We start from the raw sequence: 9,835 nt of genomic DNA, 5'->3' as shown, positions 1-9,835 counted from the left end.
AGGTGCCCAGGAATAGTTTTTTAAATGCATGTGAACTCTATAGGTGTATAGGACCCTTTGATTGTTCCTAAAATAAGGCTCAGAACCTGACACTACTCAGTTTAACAGCTTCAATGAGTCTCTCCTGTCTATAGAATAAAATCTCAAGTTCTCCATGGGGACATTCAAGATGCTTCAAGTTTTGGCCCTCGCTGGGACACCTGCTGCTTTTCTCAATCTCCACTGGACACATCAAACCACATGCTCCTCCCTGAACAGGCTGGCTTTATCCCTCATGACAGCTCAGCCAATTCTTTACCCTCCTGCCACAACTAAATCCCAGTCACCTTCCTGTCTCAGTCCAGACATCATCATCTCAGTCTGGGACATCTCCCCACTCCCACCTGCTACCTTCCCAGGCAGAATCAAACTCATTCTCCTGTGATCTATTGTCATTCATTTCTGTTGTTCTCAAACTCTTCTTCACCTACCTTGGAATACAGTCAGCTGGGTCTGTTCCTATCTCTTACTTAAGACTAAAAGCTGTCTGAAGGCAAGGTAAAATGCTGAACTCTCTCCTTCTGCTACCCAGCATCACACACCCATGAAAAAACAGGACTGTGAGCCCGTCTTGGTAAACTAAAACAATCCTCACCTCATCTGGTTCCAGAGATTTGCCTCAGGCTAGAAGAAGAACAGGTTAGGCAGGATAAGGTTTCAAAGTTTTGTTTTGACCTTTTATATTTGACAATACTGTTGGACTTTCAAGTGATGATGTCCAGGAGATATCTGAATATACCTGGCTGGATCCGAGAGAAGGTAACAAGTCAATGCTCATTCCCATGCAAATGATAGTAAAAGTGATGAATATCTGTAAGCTTTCCCAGACAAGTATAAAGTGAGATGAGAACTAAAAAGAGAACCTTAAGAAATGTCATTATTTTAAAAAAAAGAAATGTCATTATTTTATAAGCAGGAGGGAAAGTGCCCCCAAAGAGCAAGATGCTATAATAAAAAAGATGCAGAGAAAATCAGAGATTTGAAAGTTTCAAAGAGGAAGGAAGTAGGATACTGGAGAATGATATGTTAAGTCTGGTAAAATAAGGACTTTGGTAGTTAAAAAGTCCTTCCTGATCTTAATGAAAGCAGTTTCCATTATGATTAGTTAAAAATCTATATTAAATCAGAAAGAGGACAACCCTTTCCAAAATTTGAATAAAAATGAAAGAAGAATGAGAAGGCAGCAGATTGAGGGTATAGAAACCATAAGGTAAATTTGTTTTGTTCTCTGTTACTATGAAAGAAATGTGAGCAAGTTTAACAGCTAAAGGAAAGAAGTCAGTGGGAAAAAATACAGAAGATACAAGACAGAGAGTTGAGCAATGCATAAAAAGGATTATACACCGTGAGTTCGTTCAACATATGAAAATCAATGCATCTTATTAACAGAATAAAGAACAAAAAGATTTATCACTTCAACACACACAGGATAAGTATTGAACAAAATCCAACACCATTTCCTGATTTTAAAAAAAGACAAAAAAAAAAAAAAAAAACCCACCACTCAACAAGCTACAAATAGAAGGAAACATTCTCAATCTGATAAAGGGTAGCTGTAAAAACTCACCACTAACATTATATTTACCGACCAAGACTGAAAGCTATCTCCCTGTGATAAGGAACATCCACTCACCACTTGTAGTCAGTATTGCATTAGACGTTTAGCCACAGCAATTGGCAAGAAAAAGAAGTAATACACTCCCAGACTGAAAAGGAAGAAGTAAAACTATCTCTAGTCATAGATAACTTAATCTTGTATATAGAAAATCCTAAGTAATCTACAAAAATATTTTCAGAACTAATAACAAGTTCAGTAAAGTTGCAGGAAACAAAATCAATATATAAAAATCAATTATGTTTTATACTCTAGTAGTAAAAAAATCGAAGAATGAAATTAAGAAAACAATTCCATTTACAATAATATTAAAAGAATAAAATCCTTAGGAATAAATTTTCAAAAGAAGTATAAGGCTTGTTTCTTCAGTGAAAACTAAGACACATCTTTTAAAAGGAATTAAAGAAGATTTAAGTTTTAAAATATCCCATGTTCATGGATCAAATGAATTTTGAAGCAGCAACACTCCCCAAACTACATAAAGAGTGCAAAATCCCAGCTCTGTTTTCAGTAAACATTGGCCATTGATCCTAATAATCATATGGGAATGTAAAAAACTCAGAATAACCAAATGATTTTGGACAATAGCAAAGTTGGAGAATTCACAGGTCTCAATTTCAAAACCTACTACAAAGCTACAGTAATGAATATAGTGGTCACTAATGTAAACTGGACATAGAGATCCATGGAGTAAAGTTGAGAAACAGAAATAATGGGAATGGAATGAAGATAGACTGCGAGTGGGTGGAGGCTTTCTTTATGTGATGATGAAAATATTTTAAAATGAGATAGTGGTGACTAACACAAAACTCTATCAGGTAACTAGAAGACCCTGAATTTTACAGTTTAAAAGGGGAGTTTGTGTATGTGAATTATATCTTAATAAAGTTGTTGTTGGGCTTCCCAGGTGGCTCTCCTGCAATGCAGGAGATGCAGGTTCAATTCTGGGTTGGGAAGATCCCCTGGAGGAGGGCACGGCAACCCGCTCCAGTGGGACTGCCTGGAGAATCTCATGGATAGAGGAGCCTGCTGGGGTTTGGCCCATGGGGTCTCAAAGAATCAGACACAGTTGAAGCAAATGAGTACCCATGCAAAGCTGTTTATAAAAGGAGGGTACTAACTGATGGAAGAAAGGCCTGGAGGGAAAGGCTGAATCTCCACATTAGTGGGGCACCTAATTTTGAATGGCCCTAAACTGAGAGAAGGAGGAAAGGGTGGGTATGAAGGTAGGTTTGCAAGTGTCAGGGGGAAGCGGGTGGGAGGAATTGAGGTGCCTCAGTTTTCTAGAAACTAGAAGTGATATTGACTTCTAAAGCAAGAACTTGAGAAGTGGGTAGGGAACTTGAAGAAAAAGATGATAATAAAATTAGTTGAAACCCCTGAGGAAAGTTAAGAGGAAGCTACCTAAGAATAAACAAAAGAAGGAAGTTGGGATTTGTGAAGACTTTCTTTGCATGGCATCTGGCCCTTGGTCAGGCACAGTACGTTCTTTTCCTTTCAGCACCTCTGTGCTCTCCACCAGTGGCCTAAGAACACAGCATGACTGGAAGATTTTCCCAATACGCATGTCTGTAGGGTCCCTCAGGGCAGCATGTGACCCATTTTCAACATCACTGGCCAAAGTGCAATGAGGTCAAGTACTGTAAATATTTGTGATTGGGAGGATTTTTTTCCTCCACAATTTGCCATGAGATAGGCCTACAAAATATAAACATTGGCTCAGGGTGATTGATGGCAACTGAAAATTCAAACACGGGCAAAGCAACCCAGGGTCCTCCATGATCCCAGCAGTAGAGGAATAATGTCACTATTTCAATGGTATAGGAGAGACCATCCTAGTATGTAAGGCTAGGAGGGAGGGGCAGGACAAATTCCCCTCTGGTACCCCTTCTAGCTCACTGCTGAACATGCAGAAAATTGCCTTCAGCCACCTTCGCTGCCCAGACTACTCCTCTATTGCTCCAGCTGATAAGATAAATAGTGTCATGTAAAGGAACATTCAGAACTGTCTTTCAACACATTTAAGGACACACCAATGTCTCCAGGCTAAGTGGCCTCTTACATAGCGTAGTAGGTTGAATGATGGCCACACAAATACCAAGTCCTGATGCCTGGAATTTAAAAATGTTAACTTTTGGAATAAGATAGAATGTAACTTTTGGAATGTAATTAAATTAAGCAAACTGAGATGAGATTACCCCGGATTATCTGTGATGGCCCTAAATGCCACCACACTGTCCTTTAAAGAGAAAGGCAAAGGAAGATAATGCAGACACACAGGAGAAAGGCCATATGAAGACTGAGTGGAGAGAGATGAACCCAACAAGTGCAGGACCACTGACAACACCAGGAGCTGTGAGAAGCAGGGGAGAGGTTCGCCCCTAGAGGTTCCAGAAGAATCAGGGTCCACTGATACCTTGATTCAAGACGTCTGACCTCCAGACTGTGAATGCATACGTTTCTGATTTAAGTCACCCAGATTGTGGTGATTTGTTAAGGAAGCCCTGGGGAATTAATACACCTGGTCACACTCTTCTCTGTACTCTCATCAGTCCTAACGGTACACATTTGACCTTGAATGTGTGGAAAGTGAAAGCTAGCCAGAGTCTATGAGCCTCTCATCTCAGCTCATCCTCCTGCTCTCAGAAGACTCTTTAATAATCCACTTTCGAGTAATAACTACCCCACCTCTTCCTCCTAAATGCCATCTTTACAGGAAAAGAAATAGTTAACTGGTTCTTGTAACTCGCGATGGAAACTTACATTTAAGTGCAAGAAAATGTGCAGACAAAACAGGTAGGCTCTGTCCCGATTTGCCACTTACTGTGTAGCTCTGGTCTCGAGTAGCTCATTTTAATTCTAGCTCACTCAATTGAAAAATGGCAGTAATAATTCCTACCCCATAGAATGACTTTTTGTGGAAATCAATCAAATGAGTAAATGCCATGTCTTCATCTGGGGCACACAGGGCAGCACATAATCAGGTCCAATGCTTCATGTGAAGGAAATTTGAAAAATGTCAATCGCTACTTCCCTGGTGGTCCAGTGGTTAAGAATCTGCCTGCCAATGCAGGGGACACGGATTGGATCTGTGGTCCAGGAAGATTCCACGTGTTGGGAGACAACTGAGCCTCTGTACCACAGTGACTGGAGCCCATGCTCTAGGACCCGTGGGTTCCAAGCAGAGATGGTTAATCTTTGGCCTGTTCTCTCTTCACCTCTTGCCTCCTTGCTGAAAGTGTCTTTTAGGTGTGGGTCTGGCCCTCAGCTCTCCCTTGTCTGGCTTCTCTCTCTGTGGCTGGGTGAGCAAGTCAGGTGACCAGAGCACCTGGGAATTGCGGAGATGGAGTTGGAGACCCTGTGGTGGCCTCCCCTTCAAGCTGCCTTCTCTAGCAGTTGGTGAGGTGCATATCAGGGATACCAAGCAGTTGATAAAAATGTATTTCAGTCTCATTTGACTAGTGACCTTTGTGTCTATTTTCTACAGTGTTTACTCATATAACAAATATTTACGGAGCATGTATTATATGTCAAGGGCTTTCTGGGTGGCACCATCGGTGAAGAATCTGCCTGCCAATGCAGGAGATTCAAGAGACGCAGGTTCAATCCCTGGGTGGGGAAGACCCCTTGGAATAGGAAATGGCAACGTATTCTAGTATTCTTGTCTGGGAAATCCATGGACAAAGGAACCTGGCAGGCTATAGTCCATAGAGTTGCGAAGGGTCGGACAGGACTAAGCACTCGCACGTACACACACACACACACACATATACACACACACACACACACACACATTATTTGTCAGGCCCAGTGCTAAGTGCTGGGAAAGTGGAGTAAGTAGAAAAGAAAAAAAAAAATCCCTGCACTTACAGAGTTTACTTGTTACTGGGCACAGAGAAGCAGTAAGTAAATCAGAAATAAATAAACACTGCGTGTCAAATCTTGAAAGTGCTTTGAAAGGCCTGAAACAAGGAGTGAAGCTGAAGGGTGTTGTGGACTAGGGTATGAGACAGCTAGACTAGGTGGTTCCTTGTGGAAGAGCCATCTGAGAGAATACTTAATATTAGAAAGAGCCAGACATGTGCAGATAAGGGGGAGGCGTGCTCTTGGTGGACAGCAGCCAGTCCAAAAGCCCTGAGGTAAAAATAAGCTTGGCAGGCTTGAGGAACTAGAAGACCCATTAATGTAGAGAGTTGTGGGAAGGGGCAGAACACGAAGTCAGAGAGAAAGGCCAGGGCTAGATTGTGGAGAACTCTATCCAGACTCAATCATTGCACGTCCCCAAATGTGCAATGCACACTACCAGTGTGTGTGCAAATATTGGGATGGTATATGTGCAAATATTTTTATTGGAGTAACTATAAACTTATTTCAGAGTATATTAGGAAAAGTATAATTAGCATATCTAAACCATGATTTCCTAAGTATATTATTCAGGTGAAACTAAATTAAAAAGTGAACTGATTTAAAGAGAACACAGCATCAATTATAGTACAGGTGCTGTGCATATACAGCCAAAATCTCCAAAGTGGTGTCTGCTGAGCTGAAGTCACTGCTTACCAATTAGAAACAAGAGGGGGCCCCATTCTCAGCCGCAAACATGTCCCCTAAGCTGGTTGCTTAGAAGTGAGAGGCAGGAGAGTGACTCAGGTGTGGCCAAGGTGGCCTACTGCCCTCCAGATGTCCCCCACCCTCCCATCCCACAGTTAAGTTGTCTCCAATGGGCAGCAGATCACAGGGACTGTGGTTCCCAGTTCATGAGAGTGTGAGGTAAGACCGCATGCATGGTTCTCACTGATGGAATGAGTGCCCTCTTCACCCTCTTCCTCTGTCCCCAGCAGCAGGGAGGGAATGATGGAGATCCAGCTTAGCAGGGACTTGGGACCCTGAATCACCATGGGAAGAAGATCAGCTCCTAACCAGGACCAGTTACATATGAACAAGCACACTTCCTTTGTGTTAGGCCACTGGCATTTCTGGTTAATTTTTTCAATAGTTGGTTAACCCATATCTGGAATCTTTGCTTAAGGAAGCACCATATCCTAAGAGTATCAACTACATGTTGTAAGAGATGTGATAACCTTCAGAAGAGAAAAGAGTCGGATGGAAGTAGAATATGAAATCTTTCTCTTCATACACTCCAAAGACTGTCTTGTCAGAGAGAGAGATGATACATTCTAAGAGGACCAATCACTGGGAGTTACAAGAAGGCAGTTTCATCATCTGGAAGACAGTCCTAAACTAGGACAGAACAAGATGCCCCAAATGGTCACACATGATGTGTATCAAGTGTTCAAGTGAGGCCAAGGGACTAACGGATAGGAAAGCCAAAGGAGTGACTCTGCATTGGCTGGAAGAGTGGTCCCAGGGCCTCTGGGAAACCCTACCTAACCCTCTCTTGCATTCTGACTCTCCTGCCACTCAAGAATAGAGGGGCAGGAAGGAGGAGAAAGAGGGTTACATGAAGAAGCCTGCCTGAGCCACTTTTTCTCCTTGAGATCTGCCTCTAAGGCAGCTGCCCCAGGAGACTGCTATGCACCAAGAGAACAGGCCAGATGGACGGGTCCACACCAAGGACCCTGTCTTCATAGATCACAGGCCCCAACGTTGTTTCCTCCTGAATGAGCTTGGTCAGAGCCAGGCCTGGGCTCAGCAGACACAGTGATAGATCCATACCCCTGCCTCTGGTGACTTTGTTCTAGGGGCAGAGAATCCAAGGACCCGCACAAATGCCCTCAGGTCCAGGCAAGTAGTATAAATGAGTGAAGTGAGTTTCGTGTAAGGCGAGAGGAATGGGCCACGAGCTATAGCAAAATAAAAAGTCAAAAACCAGAAAGCAAGAGTGAAAAGTGGAGACAGGGCACATTTGCAGGCCTTTTTTGGGGGATGAGATGACAGAGTCAAAGAAGGAAGGGTCTTTCTGCATGTCACTCTGTCTTGAGGACAGTGTCTCAGTGGGAAATAGGTTTGTCCGGTGCTCGACGCAGCCCGTGGAGGACTGTGGAGGGCAGGGTCAAGGCAGCAGGAGACAGCCATGATGGGAGATGGTCCTGTGGGCTGGGACTTTAGAAACAGGGATCCCACTGACTTGGTCACCAACTCAAGAGCTTGAGTGTAAGTAGCTTTGCCTTCCTTGACCCACAACAGTGGAGCGGGTGGCCCTGAACTTCCCTCCAACTCTGGCATTTGCACGGGAAGAGAAGTCAGAGTCATCGTTTAGACCTCCCTTTGCCCATCTACACTTCCAATCAGACTTTAGGCCTCTGGAGTTGAATTTCTACCTATACCTTGAGCTCATCTTCTGCTTTGCCCCACATGACCCAGCTTTGATATAAAGCCCATCTTCTCTTCCAGATGACAGCAAGGGCTTCCTAACCAGTCTCCTTCCTTCATCCACATTTCCATCCTATTCTACTGGCTGTCAAACTGCTGCATCAACAACAGATGTGATTAAAAAACAACAACAACAACAACAAAAGTTTTAAAAAAACAACAAACACAGAGGCAAGTACATAGTGCTCCTACTTACAACCCTCTATGGCTCCCTGATGCCTTCTAGGATAAAACCCAGACATCATAACACAGTAACTTGGGCCCTCAAGGAAAGAGGCTTCATTCTCTGTCCTTCTCCAGCTCTCCTTCTCCAAATAGTCCGTGTCTCATCCTACTGAATTGCTTGTCATTCCATTAATACATTCTCAGGCTTCATACTTCTGGGCTTTGGGTACATTCTGTTCCCACTGTTTTGAATAGCTACTTCCCACCCTTGTATGCCTGGTAGTAGTAGGGGGAAGAGCAATCTGGTACAGACTAGGCAATAAGGGGGTGCGTTGTTTGTAGAAATTTAAGATCAGTAATAAAACCAACTTAAATCTAGCCTTCTTTTTATTGCATTGGTGATTCTAAACATGGACAGTGACAAAACACTTCTCCCCACGCAGGTACCACTCAAAATGTCACACTCTCTTGGAGCACCACTGAAGCACAGTAGTCCACCTCATCCCTCCGAACCCAGCCTAGGGGTCTGCACATCTGCAAAGACCTCCCTTTTTTAGAATTTTTTTAATGGAGGTATAATTGTTTTATAATGTTATGTTAATTTCTGCTGTACACCAGTGTGAATCACCTGTGAGTATACATACATTCCCCTCCCTTTTGCACCTCTCCCCCACCCACTCCATATCCCACTCTTCTAGATCATCATAGACCTGAGACCACTGTTCCATACAGCAGCCTCCCACTAGCTACTCATAAAGCCTGCCCTAACCTTCCACCCCAGCCTCCCTCCACTCCCAGAGGCGATGTGTCTCTCCTCTGGTCCGCTTCCTCTCCTGTTTTACACCGTTTTTCTCTCCTGCCCTTGAACTGCAACATTTCCCTCCTGTTTACAATTCTGTCTCTCCCAGGGGTCCTTGAATTCCTTGAAGACAGAGGCTCAGACATAGCTAAGTCTTCCCAACGCTTAGCCCAGGGCCGGGGATGTCACAGGGCCTCAGAAAAGGGGTCATAAGTAAACAAACCAGCACAGTTTGAGTTGTTCTGAACACTAATTTGGGCATGATGGGTCTCTAAGTCACAACCCAATTAAAAGCTCCAATTTATGCTTAGAATGTTGCTGCAGGTCAAGTCTTAACGTTCTGGCTAGAGTGTCTCTCCTTGTCGGGACAGGATGGTGTTTGGGTGGTATGGAAATGACTCACTGCCCCAGCGGCTTAACAGGATTACCGAGGGGCTCACATTGCTCAATGAAGCATGGCAGGAGCCCGGCGGTGCCAGCCAGATCAGGGGCCAAGGCTGTTATCTCTGTGACTCTTCCCCTGGTGCCTGAGGACAGAGGAAATTAAAAGTCACTGCTCTTCGCTAGCAGAGGAGAGAAAGGTTCAAAAGAAACTCGGAAAGTGCCTCCCTCCACTCAGTGAATGCCATCCCCATTTCTGCCCTCCAGATCCCAGCAGCTGATCTGGGAGGGTCTTTGGGTAAAATCTGAGTCAGTCAGTGTCCTTATCTTTCAGATGAGGAGGCTGAGATCCAGAGAGAGGCATGAACTACTCGAGACCATATAGATGATAAGTAACAGTATTGAGAGTTGAGTCTGCATTTTCGTTCCTTGTCCAGGGAGGCAACATCACTACATGGCATCAGGCAAAGATGTATAGAGCAGAAGGCAGGGAGTCGAAATTC

This window comes from Cervus canadensis, chromosome 7, assembly GCF_019320065.1.
Source record: "Cervus canadensis isolate Bull #8, Minnesota chromosome 7, ASM1932006v1, whole genome shotgun sequence".
Classification (NCBI taxonomy): domain Eukaryota; kingdom Metazoa; phylum Chordata; class Mammalia; order Artiodactyla; family Cervidae; genus Cervus; species Cervus canadensis.
This window is presented reverse-complemented; position numbering follows the sequence as displayed.